General features: G+C 33.5%; 1 non-coding gene across 1 annotated transcript; it reads left to right on the forward strand.

Moving 5' to 3' along the window:
- The first annotated feature begins 1,055 nt into the window (after positions 1 to 1,055).
- On the forward strand, positions 1,056 to 1,217 carry LOC143652731 (U1 spliceosomal RNA). The gene has a single exon (XR_013160807.1). It is a non-coding gene; the product is annotated as a U1 spliceosomal RNA (small nuclear RNA).
- Positions 1,218 to 19,824: the final 18,607 nt, after the last annotated feature.

Raw genomic sequence — 19,824 nt, forward strand, 5'->3', positions numbered from 1 at the left:
TTCCCACAAGTACATATGATATGAAGGCTCTCAACATTGGCAGTTTCTTCAGAGTTCTATTCCAGGGTTTCCTCATGATCTCCCCATTCTGAGATGTTTCTTTGCTTCTCTCTAGAACATTATCTCTTTTTCCTACCTTTAGGTTACTTGTGGGTACTCAAATATACCACCTGCATAAACTTGGAAATTCTTTTCAAATCAATTACTATGCCTCATTCATCTCTATTGATAACCATGACACCAAGGGCAGTACTCTGCCTGGAGAATGAAAAGAACTTAATACAAGTATCAACTACTAGAGGAGAAAAGAGAAGTCTGATTCTAAGTGAAGAGACAGTAGCAAGCCTGCGTAATTTATGTAAATAATCAGCTGTGTCAGGAAATTTCAAAATGCTTATCACAGCAATTTACTGAAGGTAATTCCAATTGTTAATTTTGTTTCTAATGCCTCAGTTTAAGAGCACATTTAAGCATTGTGGTAGAACTATCTGGGCTTATGGTGATGGATCCTACTGAGTCTTATAGGTATAATACAAAATCAGCATGCTGACAGAGAGAGTTACAGAATTGAATTTCTGCTCAGAAAGTATTATCTTTAGAACAATTGTGGCTGTGATAGAAAAAAAAAATCACCTCTGAAAAATAACAGATGTCAGAAGCTTCGAAGGTAAATTTGTCTGGAGGTTGAGGCTATACTTCATGAAAAGACTTTTACTTACAATCATAAGAGCAACTGGCTACAGGAATACAAAGACTACTGAGGAGATAAGACATTGTCATTACCTCTTAATTTTTCTCTAAAATAGAATCTGTAATATTACTTGTTAATTTATTTAATATTAGTTATTTCAAGAACTTAAAAATATATCAGATTGGGTTATTTGTGGGTAGTAAAATAGACCACAAATGTTTCTCAATGCAAGGATATTGAGGACTACTTTTTAATGCCTGGCAAAATGTAACTCGGCAGTACAGCCAAGCTAAAGTAATAGAGAGTTGTGATGATATAATATACCATTAGAGGTTCTACCATGACCTGTAGAAATACACAGATGATACTTACCTGACAGGGGAGACACCATGATCATGAAGGTGGTTTTCCCAGGGTGAGGCTTGTCCATTGCCCTCCGGGTGCGCTGACCCCTGTAATTTCCCCAATGTGGGAAACTCAACTGCATAATTTGTGATGGTGGGGACTGCGATTGCGCTCTCCCCTGGGGCGTTGTACCGAAAAGGTTTATGCTGTTACCTGTTTTGGGGAAAGTAAAGTTAAGAGATCTATACTCAGCAAAATAACTACTTAAGAGTGAATGGAATATTAATGTAGTTTCAGAAATACTAAGAGATTTTATTAAATTATACACTCACTATCAGACATTTATATATCTTCTTTGGAGAACTATTTAGATATTTTGTCCATTTTCTAACTGTGTTGTTTGTCTCTTTTTTGTTGAGGTACAAGAGCAGAGGGATTCTGAGATCATACAAAAAAATGGAAGGCAGCTAGCTAATGAGAAGAATCTATGTGGACAAGTGAAAAATGATGACTGGCTATTTGAAAAACCTGGATGCTACTGCCAACTAGAATTATAAACTCTAATATCAAGCTTTTGTTGCTTGAGTAGTCATTATTTGTATTATAACTTATCCTTATAAAACTATTTTAGATTTTATCTTTCATCCAGAAATTCTACACTTAAAACTATTCCTTAAAGAATAAAACACTAACCATTCTTCTAACAAGAACAACATATATATATATATATATATATATATATATATATATACACACACATATGCATATAAACATATACACTGTATACATGTCCCTTATCGGATATATGATTTTCAAATAGTTTATCTCACTCCATGGGTTGTCTTTTCACTTTCTTGATGATGTTTTTTGAAGGATTATTTTTTTTTTAATTTAATAGCATTCAATTTATCCATCCATTTTCTTTTTTTTTTTTTTTTTGCTTTTGTTTCTGGTATCTTCACTAAATCAAAATTACCTAATCCAACAACACAAAAGTTATCCCCATACTTTCTTCTAAGAGTTCAATACCTTTAGCTCTTACATTTAGGTTGATAAGCCATTTTGAGTTAATTTTTACATAGTGTTTGAAGTATAGGGTTTAACTTCATTCTTTTCCTTGTGGATGCACATTTGTCCCAACACCATTTATTGAGCAAGAGCATTTTTTCTTTCCAATTGAATTGTCTAGAAATTCCTGTCATAAATCAATTGATCATAAATGTAAGAGTTTGTTTCTGGACTCACAATTCTATTCCATCAATCTATATGTCTATCCTTATGCCAGTACTACACTGTGTTGGTTACTACAGCTTTGTCAAAAGTTTTGAAATTAAATGTTTGTCCCTCAACTTTGCTCTTCATTTTCATGATTATTTTGACTATTGTAGTACTCTTTCATTTCCATAAGGATTTTAGCACCAGCTGTCAATTTCTGCCAAAGAGGTAGGTTTGCATGAGAATTACATTACATCTGTATAGAAATTTGGGAAATATTTCCATTTGAAATACATTAAACCTTCTGATCCATGAGCACAGGAAATAAGTCCATTTGTTCAGATCTTTTTAATATCTTTCCACAATGTTTTATAATATTCAGTTTGTTCATTGCTTGTACACAGAAATGCAACTGATTTTTATAAATCAGTATTGTATCTTGCCACCCAGCTGGGTTCAATTATTGCTGCTAATAGTGTTTTTTTTTAAATCCTTACACAATATACAAGGTCATGTTATCCGCAAATAGAGATAATTTCTCTTCTTCCATTACAATATGAATTCCTTTTATTTATTTTCTTACCTAATTTCCCTGACTAAAATCTCCAGTACAAATTTGAGAATGGAGAGAGCTAAATCTTTATCTTAATCCTGAACTTAGAGGAAAAGCATCCAGTCTTTCAACATTATGTATGTTGTTAGCTGTGTGTTTTTTGTAAGTGTCCTTAATCAGGTTGAGAAATGCCCCATTTATTCCTAGTTTGTTGAGTGTTTATATCATGAAAAGCATTCTAGTTTGCTAGCTGCCAGAATGCAATACACCAGAAATGGAACAGCTTTTAAAAAGGGGAATTTAATTAATTGCAAGTTAATAGTTTTTAGGTTGTAGAAATGTCCCAATTAAAATTTATAGAAATGTCCCAAATTTATAGAAATGTCCAATCTAAGGCATCCAGGGAAAGATACCTTGATTCAAGGAGGCTGATGAAGTTCAGGGCTTTTCTCTCAAGTGGAAAGGCGCGTGGCAAACACAGACAGGGTTCCTCTATTGGCTGGAAGGGTACATGGCAAACGCGGCATTATCTGCTAGCTTCCTCTCCAGCTCCCTGGGATACATTTTCCTTCTCTACCTCCAAAAGTCGCTGGCAGGTGGACTCTCTGCTTTGTGGTTCTGTAGCGTTCTTTGTTGTAGCTTTCCCGTGCCTCTGTCATTCTTTTCTGCTCTCTCTGAATTTCCAGATTTCTACAAAATGTTTCCTCTTTTATAGGATTCCAGTAAAGTAATCAAGACCCATCTGGAATGGATGGGAATGCATCTTCATCCAATCCAGTTTAACACCCAGTCTTGAGTGAGTCACATCTCCATGGAGATAATCTAATTAAAGTTTCCAACATACAGTACTGAATAGGGATTAGAAGAAACTGCTGCCTTTACAAAATGGGATTAGAATTAAAACATGGCTTTTCTAGAGTACATGCATCCTTTCAAACTAGCACAAAAGGGTACACGTTTTCTAAACGTTTGCTCTGCATCAAGATGATCATGTGTTTTATTCCCCTTAAGCTAGGTACTATGGTGCTTTACATTGATTGAATTGTGTATGTTAAAACAAATTTGTGTTCTTGATATAAATCACTCTTGGCCATGATTTATAATCATGTATGCATGTTGCTGGATTTGATTTACTATTATTTTGTTAACAATTTTTGCATCTGGTTTCAAAAGGAATATTGGTTTATAGTTTTGCTTTCTTGTGATGGCTCTGTCTGGCATTTGTATCAAGGTAACATTAACATCATGAAATAAATTGAGACGTTCCCTCCTCTTCTAAGTTTTTGGGACAGTTTTTTTATATATAATAGCATTATATATATATTTTATATATAATGTAGCATGGGAAAGCAACAACAGAGAACACTACATATATATAATATAAAAATATGCTATTTATTGCTTTTCTATTCTTTATTGCATTTATTTCCATCTTGGTCTTTATTATTTCCTTTCTTCTACTTGCTTTGCTCTTTTTTCCTAGTTCTTTTTTTTTTTATGGTAGATATGTTAGGTTATTCTTTTTTATGTCTTTTGAAAAAATAGTATTCTTGCAGCTTTTTATTTCTCTCTTAACACTGCTATAGCTACATCCCATAAGTTTTTGCATGTTTTGATTTTATTTTCATTCATTTGAAAATATTTTCTAATTCCTTTTGGATTTATTCCTTGACCCATTAGTTTTTTTTGGAGGGCATTTTTAAGTGTTCAGTATTTTTTAATTTCTCAGATTTTCTTTTGTTGTCGATTTCCAGGTTCATTCATTATGATAAGAGAACATGTTCTATATAATTTCAATCCCTTTAAGTTTATTGAGACTTGCTGGTTTTGTGGGCTAATATATGGACTTTCCTGGCAAATGTTCCATGTACTCTTGAGAAGAATGTTTATTCTGCTATTGTTAGGTGATCACTCTGTAGAGTTCTAGTAGGTATAATTGGTTTACACAGCTGTGCAAGTCTCCTCTTCCATGTTAATTATCTGTCTACTTGTTCCATCCATAATTGAAATTGAGGTACTGAAGTCTCAAACTATTTTATTGTTGGATTGTCTATTTCTCCTTTTATTTCTGTCACCTTTAGAATCATGTGGGTTTGGCCTCTGTTATTTATTATTGTTATATATTCTTGATGGATTAAATATTAATCACTATGCAATTTCCTATCTAGAAATAGCTAGATAGGAAATTGCATAGTGATTAATATTTCTAAAAATATCTAGAAATTATTTTTGTCTTAAAGGCTATTTTGTAACCATTCCACTGCCTCTTGGCTACACACTGCATGATATGTGTTTTCCATACTTTTACTCTCAATCTCTTGTGTCATTGTACCTGAAGCATAAGAGCTAGAAGATCATACATTTTAAAAACACTCCATTCTGACAATCCTGCCTTTTCATTGAAGAGTTTAATCCATTAATATTTAAACTAATTACTGATAAGATAAATATTTTTGCCATTTTGCTCTCTTTTTTTGTATTACTTATTCACTTTTTATGCCTCTTTCCCATTTAAACAACTTATAATTTTACCTTATTATATATTTTTGGCATTACCTAAATTGATGATATGGAATTACAATTAGCATCTTAATTCATAACAATGTAATTTAGATTAATACTAATTTAATTTCAAATAATACAGACAACTTTGCTGTTATGTAGCTCTATTCCCTTCCTTCTTTTTTAAACTATTATTGTCATAAAACTATATTTTTATACATTAAAAATCCATCAACACAGTTTCACAATTATTGCATTAAGCCATTGTCCTTTAAATCAAGTATAGAGTTGTAAACAAAAAGTACATTTATGCAGATGTTGATGTCATTAACATGAAAACATAAACAGCTACTGAAAAATCTCTCCTTGAAGATTCAGTATTAAAAAAGAACAACTCTGAACTGTTCAGAAATCAGGAGGAGGATATGGACTGGAGAGGGACCCCACAAATCATGATTAGAAGTAGATGACTATCAGATGGGAAATTTCTGTTCCCGGACAGCCAGTCTTCTCCCCTCCCCCTCACTTGGTCTCACACCACAGTACCAGCAGAGAAACAGTAGCCAGGCACCCTACCAATGGGGACACAGAATGCATATTCTCTCACAACAGTGGGACAGACCCTCATCTTCTGGAGACCGGGGGGACAGCGGAGAGCATTTCAAGGCCCAAGTCAATGAGAAAGAGAAGGAATGAGAAAACATGGGCAGAAACTGTATTTCCAGCCGTAGGTCCAAAAGTCCTCCCTCCACCCCTGTGAGAAACATCAGTGAGAGACCCGATTCCTGCCTGGGGGAAGGATAAAAACTGGGACAGCTGGGGGTGTACTCTGCCACAAACAAAATGGGGTATACAGATCCATACTGAGCCAAATTAGCAGGAACCCTGCAATCAGCCTGACCTGATGAGGTGCTGCCTATGTTCCAAAGACACAGAGCTCTGGGGTTGATTACATTGGTGAACAGCGCCATTTGCTGGGCAGAACAAAACGTGTAAGAGAATTTAAGGACTTTTTCAGAGACTACCCAGAAATTATTTTAGGCTAACTGGAGCATGTCAAAACCCCTGAGTTGGAATATACTCCTGTTTGGGCTGAGAAACATGGATGATGCAACTTTTCAATCAGTGCCCTAAGACAAACCCAGATGTTGCAGGATGATGAAAAACAGGGCATCACTGGGAAATAGCAAACATGTTTTACCCATAAACAGAGACATTGCTGTGGTACCCGGTGCCTACTCCATCCCTGAGGCAGGACACTGTAGAAGCCTGGTTTTGAGAGAAGACTGGGAGTGGCAAGACAGAACAAGTCTGACACCTAGATAATAAGAGAAATGAACAGGGAGAGAACAAATCCAACCAGCTGGAAAATCATAGGCAAAAGAAATAAAATGACGTCTAGAATAAACTAAGCAATACAATCAGATGCCTAAACAACAGCAAGAAATCATGATGCATACCAGGAAGAATGAAGGACTAATAATATGAAAACAAATTTTCTAAATCAATTCAATTCTGAAAGCAAATATGGAAAAATACATGAAGGGTATAAAAAAGACACAGTGTATACATACAGAAGAACTTGAAGCTTGTAAAAACAAATGGTGGAACTTATGGGAATGAAAGACACAATAGAAGAGAAAAAAGCGAAGTGAAGATGAACAACAAATAGGCAGATGAAAGGATTAGTGAGCTAGAAGACAAGACATCTGAAATTCTACACACAAAAGAGCAGATAGGAAAAAAATGAAAAACTTTGAACAGGATCTCGGGGAACTGAGTGACAACATAAAGTGCATGACTATATATGTTATGGGTGTTCCAGAAGGAGAAGAGAAGGGAAAAGGGGCAGAAAGAGTAATGAAGGAAATATTCAATGAAAATTTCCCATCTGTTATGAAAAACATAAAATTACAGGTTCAAGAACTACAGCAAAGCCCAAACAAAATGTAACCCTTCCTGTTAATCTTAAAAATGAGATATGACTGGAAAAAAAAAAAAAACTGGTGGAAGAAAATAAAGTCTTTACAGTAATAAAATTAAATGTTAATGGATAAAAATTCCCAATCAAGAAACATGGATTAGCAGAATGGGTAAAGAAAAGAAAAAAAAAAACAAGATCCATCAATATGCTGTCAACAAAAGACTCACTTAAAACCCAAGGACAAAAACAGGCTGAAAGTGAAAGGTTGGAAAAAGATATACCATGCATATAACAACCAGAAAAGAGTGGAGGTGGATATATTAATATCAGAAAATTAGATTTCAAATGAAAAACAATTAAAAGAGACTAAGAAGGGCGCTATGTATTAATAAAAAGGACAATTCATCAGGAAAACATAAAAATAATACATATTTATGCACCAAGCCAGAGTACCCCAAAATACATTAGGCAAACACTGACAACAGTGAAAGGGGAAATAGACACTTCGACAATAGTAGTTGGAGACTTCAATACAACACTTCCATCAATGGATAAAAAAATCTAGACAGAGGATCAATAAGAAAATAGAGATCTGGAATAACAAGATAAATGAACTACACTTGACAGGCATTTACAGAGTAGGATGCACATTCTTCTCAAGCACTCATTGATCCTTCTTCAGGATAGACCTTATGCTGGGTCACAAAGGAGGTTTCAGTCGATTTAAGAATATCAAAATTATACAGCACAAGTTGGAATTCAATAATAGGCAGAAGGCTAGAAAATTCCCAACTTTATTGAGGCTAAACAGCATACTCTAAAACAATCAGTGGATCAAGGAAGAAATTGCAAGAGAAATCAGTAAATATCTTGAGGCAAATGAAAGTGAGACTACAGCTGTTTGCAGATGGCATGATCCTGTATGCATAAAATCCTGAAAAAATCTGCAATAAAGCTACTAGAGCTAGTAAACAAGTACAGAAAAGTGTCAGGATACAGGATCAACATGCAAAAATCAGTTGTGTTTCTATACAAACAAATGAACAATCTGAGGATGAAATAAAGAAAAAACTTCCATTTACAATAGCAAGGAAAATAATCAAATATTTAGAAATAACTGTAATCAAAGACATAAAAGACTTGTACACAGAAAACTACAAAACTTTGCTAAAAGAAATCAAATAAGAACTAAATAAATGTAAGGACATACTGGGTTCATGGATTGGAAGACTAAATATATTAAGATGTCAATTCTTCCAAGTTGATTTATATATTCAATGAAATACCAATTAAACTCGCAACAACTTACTTTACAGAAAAAGAAAAAACAATAATCAAATTTATTTGGAAGAGTAAGTGCCTTCAACAACTAAAAACACCTTGGGAAAGAAAAATGAAGTGGGAGGTCTTGCTCTACCTGACTTTAAAGCATATTACAAAGCTGCAGAAGTCAAAACGCTTGATATCAGTCTAAAAGTAGATGTATTGACCAATGGAATTTAGCTGAGTGTTTAGAAATGGACCCTAATATCTATAGCCAATTGATCTTTGATAAGGTGGTCAAGTCAACTCATCTGAGATAGAGTAGCCTCTTCAACAAATGGTGCTTTGAGAACTGAATATCTTCATCCAAAATAATTAAAGAGGACCCCTAGCCCACACATTATACAAATATTAACTTAAAATGGATCAAAGACCTAAACATTAGAGCTAAGACCATAAAACATTTAGAAGAAAATGTAGGGAAATATATTAAGGCATTTGTGATAGGCTGTGGTTTCCTAGACTTTACACCCCAAGTGCAAGCAATGAAAAATGAGCTAGGTAAATGTGATCTCTTGAAAACTGAACACTTTTGTGCATCAAAGAACTTTCTAAAGTAAAAAAGGCAGCCTATGCAATGGAAGACAATATTTGGAAGCCATTTATAAGATAAGGTTTTAAAATATCAGAATAAATTTAGAGATCTTACAACTCAACAATATAAAGACAAACAACCCCAATTAAAAAGCTGGCAAACACAGGGACAGACACTTTTCCAATGAGAAAATACAAATGGCTCAGAAAACATATGAGAAGATACTCAACATCAATGCTAATCAAAGCCACAATAAGATATCATCTCACACCTGCTAGGATGGCCATTATAAAAAAAATCAAAAAACAAAAACAGAAAATGACAACTGCTGGAGAGGATGTGGAGAAAGAGGCACACTTATTCACTGCTGGTGGGAATGTAGAATGGTACAACTACTCTAGAAGGCAGTTTATCTGTTCCTCAGGAAACTAAGTATAGAATTGCCGTATGTCCCAGAAATCCCATTACAAGTCATATATTCAGAGGAAATGAAAGCAAGAACACAGACATTTGCACACTAATATTTATAGCAGCATTATTCATGATTGCCAAGAAAGAGATGGAAACATCCCAAATGTCCATTAATGAACAAATAGATAAACAGACTATGGAATATACAAATGATGGAATATTATGCCGCTGTAAAACAGATAAAGTCATTAAGTATGTAACAATGTAGATGAACTGTGAATACATTATGCTGAGTGAAATTGTTCAGAAGCAAAAAGGCAAATGCTGTATGGTCTCACTAATATGAGCTAACATTAATGAGTGAACTTTGAGATTTGAAGTTGAGAACACAGGTTATCAGGAGACAAAAAGAGGGTAGACCTTGAACATTTAATGCTGAAGGAATACAAAATATTCAACAGGATTTATTGTAAAGATCCAGAAATGAATATCACAATATTATCTATTTTTAGCATGATATTGTAAGTAAACTGAATGAAGCTGAGTGTGAGCATGGTTGAGAGAGGAGGGCTGGAGGAGTATATGATTACAGAAGGAAAGATAGAGGCTAAAGACTGGAACAGTATAACTTAGTAATGTGTAGAGTGAACAATGATGATAATTAAATGTAGAAATATAAGAATGCTTTTGCATAAGGGAGAACAAATTAATGTTAACATCACAAGGTGTTTAAAATGGGATGGTATATGGAAAAATATAACCAGTGCATACTAAGGTCTAAAATTAACAGTAACAGTGTAATATGCTTCCTTTGAATGTAACAAAGGCAATAAGCCAAAGCTAAATGTCAATAAGTAGGATATATGGGGACAGGAATGGGATTCTTTGCAGAAGAAATGGAAATGCCCTCATATAAATTATGGTGGAGCAGACATGGCTATGTAATTATATCAGGAACCATTTAGTTTTTACTGAAGTTGAATTGAATGATGTATGAATAACACTGTTTTAAAAAGACAGAGATACAGTACTGGAGAAAATGTGGAGTGAGAAATACACCTATTCACTGTTGGTGGGGAAGTAGAGAGGTGCAGCCCCTCTGAAGGATAATGTGATGGCTCCATAGGAGGCTAAAGGTAGATTGCCATATGATCCTGCAGCCCATAGTTAAGTGTATCCTTGGAGGAACTGAGACCAGGGACATGAATGGATATTTGCACACTGGTGTTTATTGCAGCAGTGTTCACAATTTGCAATGGAGGGAGGTGATCTAAGGGTACATCACAAGGAAATGGAAGGGGGAACTGTGGTGTAACCATCCAGTGGACTATTTAGTGGCTGCAAGAAGGAATGATGTTGTGAGGCATGCAACTAGGGGAATCAACCTTGAGGACAATATGTTGAATGGAATAAGCCAGAAATGAAAAGACAAAAATTATTACGCCTCACTAATATGGACTAACTATAATGTGAAAGCTCTGAGAATTGAATTCAAAAGCAGAGGTTATTAGGTGAAGGCCTATTGTAAAGGTTCCTATATTGTGAGCTCTTACAGCAGTCACAGCTACTGTAGAATTGTAACAGTTATTTCTAAATTCTTAGGTGCTGAGCTCTGTGTATAGAACCTGGTCATTCCCTGGAACTTCAGGTATTTGTGTAACACCTGAGACACAGAGCTAGAGTTCTTAGCTATGAAAGTCAGCATTATCCCATACAGCTACTTTTAAAAATGCTGAAAAAGTGATCAGACTTCAATTAAAGATATGAATGAAGTTGATCTAGGTAGGACTATGATAAAGCATACTAAAAGGTAAAGGGTGTTATTTACTGTATTTTAAAACTTCAACTTCTGTGTAAGGCCAAAGGAAGAGATGTTTATTTGGTGCAAAATTTATATTTTTTGGTAGCATACTATCTAATCTAACTTACATGGTCAGCTTGTTCGAACACCATAATTGCATGGAACCTTGAATAGACAGTGAGACCTTGTTAGTTTGTTTAGCTTGATGAGATGCCCTGATACATCACAGAGTAATCCAGGCAGAAAACTAAAAAGAATTTGCAAAGTCCCCTTGATGGGCTTGGGAAAAAGATGGAAATTCTAAATTTCCCTACCTAGGGAGAACCGGATATTCTTGCAGCCATAGAGAATTGCAATTTGATGGGCCAGGACCTTGATCTCGGGGCTTGTCCTTGTGAAACTTATTCCTGCAAAGGAAAAGCTAAGTCTATTTATGATTATGCTTAGAAGTCACCCTCAGAGAACCTCCTTTGTTGCTGAGATGTGACACCTTTCTCTAAGTCAACTCCTCAGATAAGCTGACTTCCCTCCACCTAAGTGGGACATGGGCTCTTATTCTAGGGGACAATCCTGGTCCTGGCACCATGGGAGTGAGAAAGACTTCTTGACCAAAAGAGGAAAGAAAATTGAACCAAAATAAAATTTCAGTGGCTGAGAGATTTCAAATAGAGCTGAGAGGTCATTCTGGAGGTTGTCCTTATGCAATATATAGATATCCCCTTTCAATTTTTGTTATATTGAAGTAGCTAGAGGGAAATACATAAAACTGTTGAGCTATAATCTGGTAGCCTTGATTTTTGAAGATGATTTAATAACTATAGAGCTTTTAAGGTGACTGCATGATTGTGAAAGCCTGTGACTGACACTTCCTTTATCCAATGTATGGACAGATGAGTAAGAAAAAAGAGACAAAAAATAAATAAATACTAAGGGGAAGAGGGTGTATGGGATGTTTAAGGTGTTCTTTTTCACTTCTATTACTACTTTTATTCTTATTTTTATTGTTTTTTGAGTAATGAAAATATTCCAAAATCTATTGTGATGATGAATGCACAGCTATATTATGGTACCAGGAACCACTGATTATAAAATTTGGATGATTATATCATATTTGAGCATATAATATCTCTCAAAAAAACTGCACTTTTTAAAAGCACATTAATGCTCTTTATATTTATTTATGTAGTCTCCTTTACTGGTACTGCTATTTATTCATACATATTTGCGTTACTCTTTAGTGTCTCTTCATTTTAGCCTGTCCTTTCATTTCTGCTAAACCATATTTGCTAGAGACAAATGCTCACAGCTTTTGTTTATCTGAGAATGCCTTATGTCTTCCTTCATTTTTGAAGCATAGTTTTGCTGGAACTACACCTTAACTAAAAACATCTCCAAAGAGTCCTATTTACAATGAGTTCGCATGAACAGAAATAGATTAAGATGAAGTACATGTGTATTTCCTGGGGTACATCATTCAACCTAGTACAATTGTTTTAAGTTTGAGTACTTGTTAATAAATCTTTATTAAAGCCAAAAACTTGAACCTCCAAATAATATCTTTATCATAAAAATTCTGCTTAAATGCAAAGTTTATACCAAAGTTGATTTATGCAAATGGTGTTTTTTCACAATACTCTAAAAATATTTTGTGATAAAATTGAAGGCAGACATAATTGAAAAATAATGAGATAACTTTAATTCAAGTGACTACAAAGGAGTAAGTGCAAAGGAAATGAAAGAAAAGGATAAAGAGAAATTAATGAAATAGGAAAATATGGAACTATAGAGCTGATGAAAATATTAGGACATTTCAGCTGCAAGTGTCAAAAAGTTCATCTCAGATTTTCTTCTAAATAAGCAAATTGTTTTACTCACAGATGAAGGCAAAATTAGAATAGATACCAAGGCTGCTTTATTCAGTGACTTCCAGCCCACTTATCTGCAATTCCTTTGCTGTCCCCATCCATATTTTGGCTTTTGCCTTTATCTTCACGCTGGTAGTTAGATATCACAACATCCCCAGGTCTCACATTTATGCAAGGCGGATCACAAAAGAATGAAAAAGAGGCGTAGCAAAGAACTTTAAAGTGAAAGATTTGTTTCTCTTTTTTTTCACAAAACCTATTATAAACTTAGCATTTAATCTTCAATTTCAGAAATATTCTAATTAAAGTAAGGTAGAAAACAACCATGCCACTTTAATAATTCATGTTTATATTTTACTGGAGATTCAAGCCAAATCAATTTAAAAGATTTAAAAGATTTGGAAAAAAAGAGTTAATTTGTCCTCATTTTTTAAATTATACCTTTGACTCTCCAGAAAAAAATATTCTGACAAATTGTAAAGTAATAAGAGAGAACATGGATTTGCTATATAAAATACAACATAGGAGGGCGGGCCACGGTGGCTCCGCAGGCAAGAATGCTTGCCTGCCATGCCGGAGGACCCGGGTTCGACTCCCGGTGCCTGTCCATGTAAAAAAAAACAAAACAAAACAAAATACAACATGGGAAAGCCAACAACATATACATATACAAATAGTATTTCATATACAAATAGTAACTGCCTCTTTTATAAATAAAGTTTTATTTGAATAAGTCAAGCACATTCACTGATGTATGCCCTATGGTTCTTTAGTGCTACAACAGCAGAATTTATTAGTTGCAGCAAAAACTGTACAGCCCTTTAAGCCTAAAGCATTTTTTATAATGTCTTCTACAAAAACTTTGTCAAGCCTTAATTTATATACAGTCCAAGAACATTTTAAATGAAGAAATGTTTCTTCATACTTTGCATGAAGCAAGCATAACATTGTATCTAAATCTGATAATGATAGTTTAAAATGATTCATGAATAAAGATATGAGTACTAAACAAAATATTTGCAAATAGAATTCCACATCATATTAAAAAAGAATAAGCTGTGATCACATGGGATTTTTCAAGGATGCAAGATTGATTCAGTATTAGGAAAGCCATAAATATAATTCACTATATTAACAACTGAAAGGTGAAAATAACACACAATTTTTTGGCCTCCAATAGAGTGGATACTTATTACTAATTTAAAAAAAAGGTGTAATTGAGTGACAATTTCTCAAGATAAAATGTATATACCTTACTTCTATCATCAATATCTTATTTAATGGTAAAGTATTGGTGGTAATGTGCTAATTTAAGGAACAAGAAAAGGATGTCCATACAAAAATAAAAAATCCAAATTGATCAAAACTCTACATGGAAAAAATGAAATCATGTAAGTATTAGGAAAAAAATCAGTGTATTTTTTAATTCTCTCTTTACAGGGAGAAGCTTTCTAAGACTGAGAAAATCCATGGGCAGTAAAGAGATTGATAAATACAAATAAATTAAAAATATAAAATATTTGCATGACAAAGAGTATGTGAAATATAAGCAGAAAAATGGGAGAAGTCATTAACAGGAAATTCATGCCCACACATACATAAACAAACATACATGTGCACTGACAGATGCAACAGTCTTGAAAATGAACAGACGTTCAATTTTACTCTTAATTACAGAAATGTAAGTTGAAACTATTTACAATAATTTAAATCTTACAGAACATACAGGAAACTCCAAATTGAATACGAACAGTAGAAATAAACCTAACAGTACTGCTTAAGAATAACATAACCACACTGCAGTTGGTGGGCGAGAAAAGAACTTACCTAATTAACTTTGAAGAATGGTATTTTGACATACATGCTAAATCTAAGACACAAAGACTGTACACAAATATCGTACTGCTGCCTGAACATTTGTTATTCTCAGGAATGTGGGTTAGCAATTCTGAAGCCACATTATAACCACTTCAGTACTGAGTAAATAATAACTATCTGTGGATAACAAGAGCCAGGTTTCTCAATATCAGAGAAAGGTATTAACAAAAAGGACAGAGGCTAGAACAAAGAAGATGATTTTTAAAAATCCATTTCTATGTATCATACTCTCTCTCTCTTCTCTATCATCATCATCATCATCATCTATCATTTATCTACATAGTAGGTGAATAATGACTCCAAAAATATAAGCCTAATCCAAACCTCCAGAACCTATAAATGTGACCTTATTTGGATATTAGATCTTTATCCAAATTATGGAAGTTGGCTATGGAAGCCCTTGGAATCTGATATAATATACATACACATAGCTTATACTGTCACCCAAATCTTGATTTGCTTCTTCTCAGCCTTGCAAAGTTTCCAGTTTCAAGTTCATGATAAGTTTACTCTTCTGCCTACCCACTACATGGAAACTGCCATGTCCCTTTGCCAAGTGAATTTTTCCAGGCTTTCTTGCACCCACTTTTCTTCAGTAACTTCAAAAAGGGAATGATTTCATTTTTCCATTATTTTTTCCCTTTATTATTGGGAAAAAAGATCTTTGGCATCCTTTGATATTCTAACTGGAGACAGAAATTTTATCCTTAATTTTTAATTGATGGAATAAAAATATCCTCAGTGGTATAACATAATAAACAAATTCCTTTAGACCAATCTGACCTCTATGTTGATAAGATGTTAAAAATTATTCCTCATCATTGTTGCACAGGACTGATGGTAAATAAATTGATATCAATATTCCTTAATTTTTCGGATATGTCACTGCAATTTTTAGTAAGTAAGTGCTGTTACTAATAATGAAACAAAGTGTGAAAATAACTGATACTGTCTCTAAAAGTTTATAAGATAATATTGCAGACCAATCATAATCGTTTTCCTATATTGGAAGCAAAGGCATTGATAAATGTAGTATATTTTATATGAAATAATTTTTTTAAGGATTATGCATGCTGGTAACCCTTCTGTTTCTGTCAGTAATCATGTTAAAACATCATTACCTCTATGACTTTTTCATTCCCTCAGCAATTTATATACGCTGGGAGTTAACTTCATTTGTCACATAGGACACTTTCATTGACTTGTAATAAAAATTTGTTGGTCTATAGTGTGTTACATGGCTTACTTTTGAAAAGTCTTGACATCAGATTGATTTTGCTTAAAACAGTTTCATTGCTCCATTTGACAGAAGACATTACTTCATTTGGATTTTTTCATTATTGTATTAATAATCTCTCTTGTGGCTAGGAAAATTAATTTTCCTCCAGTATTTCATGGATTGCCACACTTCTCATTTCTTACGCCATTTCCTACATTAAAATTATTAGAAGCATTTTAAACATTGCAAAGACATAATTCTATGGTTTTCCTCTGAATGTCAGAAATAAAATAAACGTTTTCCAGATTTATTGGTACATTTGTGAAATGTTTACTTAATTTTGACAGTTTTCTTGCTTCATTAACAAAGTGTTTTAGCAGTGTAATTACTAAGATGAAAACTATAAATCTAATTTCAATTATTCAACTGAATTTTGATGCATTACCTTTATTATTTGAAAGATGTTTGAAATAAATATATTTCCACATATATAGCATAACCACAACTGTGATGGCAAAAAATACAGACTGATAGCAATTATGTTGAATTGGTGGCTCAAATGAAATTAGTTATTGCTATAATTTTCCAGAATAGTAAATTCTTGGAAATGTTTCAAACAAAAATATATTTTAACAATCATTAATCTAATTGCATGTTTGTGAAATTTAGCATATAGTAAATACTACAAAATATAATTTATATATCTGAAATAGTCTATCATGAAGTAATTATAGACAGATTTTTATCCAAATGAACATTCCATGAAACATTTTATTTTCATGGGGGTATGTATGAAAATTCTCCATGGGCAAATGTAGAACTTTACATACATTCCCTCTATATGTATTTGCTCCTTCCAGTCTTTGGGACTATATAAAAGGTTATTTTTAAAAATCTACCTGTAGGGACAATATATTAATTTCCTAGGGTAGATTAACAAAATACCGTAAACTGGGTGCTTAAAACAACAGAAATATTTTCAAAGTTCTAGAGACCAGAAGTCTGAAATCCAGGTCTCAATAGGGGCCTTCTCCTTCCGAAGTTTCTAAAGGAGAATATATCCTTCCTTCTCTAGCTTCTGGTGGCCCCCAGTGTTTCTTGGCTTATTGGCAGCCTAAGTCTAACTTCTGTCTCTGTCTTTAAGTTGTCTTTTTCATTGTGTGTCTCTGTATCCTCTCTTCTTCTTACAAGGATATCAATCATGGGATTTAGGACCCACCCTTCTGTATTTTCTGCTCTAAGAAAGTTGGTGATGTGGTAGCAGACATAAATAATAATAATTGGTATATTTGCATTGTGAACAGTACAATTCAGCTTTATAAACTACCCTTGTCTCCTTAATTACTCTTTTAACAGAGTAATTAAATATTTAATAGAAATATTGTCACATATCAAGTTCTGTATGTCATTTCTCCTTTTCATGTGTATATTCTTGGTAGATTTGTCATTCTGTTATTTTTAAACATTTGGGATACTTTTATCCCAAATAATCCCATGCATAGTATAACATCATATTTTATTTTGGTAGTAATTTGAAATCTTTTCCTTTTATTTGGTGAGTTAAATTAGGAGACTAATTTATTTGGTTTTAGTTTTTCCTTTTATTTCCTTATTTGTATACAGTCTAATCATGTGAACTATTTTGTTTTCTCTCTTTTTTGAATGCATCTTTTGGTATATCAAGAAGGGAATTGAGGTAATAATAGCTCTTGAGTTCTTATATGTTCATTAATGTCCTCCTGTTAATTTTAAGGTTAATTTGGCTGGATATAAAATCTTATGTGCCCATTTTCTTTCCTTGAGGAACTTAAATCTGCTATTCCATTTTCTTTGGGAATATGCCATGCTATCAAAAAGTCTGATGTCAGTTTGATTTTATTTTCCTTATAAATGGATGATCATATGTTCTATTTTGCTGAAACAATCCTGGTTTACAACTACTGTCCAGGGCAATTTTTTTAATAGAACTTCTTTTAACTCTCAAAAGTTTCCCCATTTATCTCTAGGAATTTACTTCTTCTAGGTACTCCATATACACAGGATCAAGCAATATTTGTCTTTCTGTGTCTAGCTTACTTACTCAGTGTGGTGTCTTCAAGAATCATCCTCCATGTTGTGGCATTCATCATGGAGAAGTGGCAAGAGGAGGTGGTTATTTAGTAAGATGTGCAGAGTTTCTGTTTGAGATGATGACAAAATTATAATAGTAGATATTAGTGACAATGGCACAATATTGTAAGTGAAATTACTACAACCAATTTGTACACTTGAAAGTTGTTAAAGCAGGAAATAATAAAAAGTTTAAAAAGTTGTCCAGTTTAAATAACAAATTTTCTGGTCACCCTACTTATAAGTAATTCTATATTTTTTCTTGGACAAAGATGTTTTTTCTATTTTTTAAGCGTGAAATAATTTTACTAAAATATATCTCAGTACCAGCTATTCAGAGTTCATTGTCCCAGGTATGCAATGTGTTCTTTCAAAACTGAGTTTCAAGACTGTTTTATTTCAAGAAAGTTTTCTTCAATTATAGATTTTGGCATTTGTTCAAGTTAATTGCTTTGGTTCTCTTCTTCAGTGTAGCTCATAAACATGTTGGTTCATATCCTATCTTATACAGCTTACACTTTCTGTCAAATCACATTTGTCTCTTGCATTTTTATCCATATTTTATTTCTCTTACAGAATTATCCTTGGTACTAATTCACTCATGTTATTTCTTAGTTTCCTTTTTTTTAATGATATTTATTTATGTGATTAGTAGATCTTCCTTGAGTTTTGTCAGCATTCTTTTCGAATTCCCTTTGGCCCAAACATCATATTTCTGCATATTTGTTATTAAATACAGATTTTTCTTTCAGAAATTCTGATGTTCTAAATTTTTTAGCTGATTTTTTAAATATACGATTTCAGACTGTACCTGTTTGAGGGCATGTCTGTCTGGTATGATGTCATTAATTGCTGGATTGTTATTCTGTTTATTGTTCATATATCTCTCATAATTTTAGGAGATCTGACTGTAACATTTTCTCTTGCATATGTTCAAGTGAAATACATTCAACTCTATCCTTAGAGGAGCAAAAGGGAACTTGATGACTTTCCCAGCTTCACTACTACAGAAACTCACAAAACTAGAGCTCTGGACCTCCCTCTTTGTTACAACAAAATTTTCAAAAATGTGACCAAATTTTTTGAGATATTCAGATTCAGCTCCCTCCCCACTTTTTATTTAAACCCTTTTCTCTTTTGCCCATACTGTCCCGGTCCATATTAATTTAGTTTACTAACAGCAATTTCATTTCTATGTGGGTCTTTTATTGACAAGGATACTTGGCAGGTTAATTTAGAGAGTTTTTACTCCAGCACCCATCATTCCCATAGTAGCCCTACAGTCACCCACTAATAAATGTTTGCAAAGTTTATGCCCAGTGGTGTTACTCACTTCAACTTTTTGTCTCTTTCACTTGTAGAAAATATCCATCGATGAGTGCTATGCTTTCTGACTCACAGGGCCATTAGAAGTCATTTCATTTCTCCTCCACTTTCTCACTCACATTTCCAG

The sequence above is a fragment of the Tamandua tetradactyla genome, chromosome 1 (genome assembly GCF_023851605.1).
Source record: "Tamandua tetradactyla isolate mTamTet1 chromosome 1, mTamTet1.pri, whole genome shotgun sequence".
NCBI lineage: Eukaryota > Metazoa > Chordata > Mammalia > Pilosa > Myrmecophagidae > Tamandua > Tamandua tetradactyla.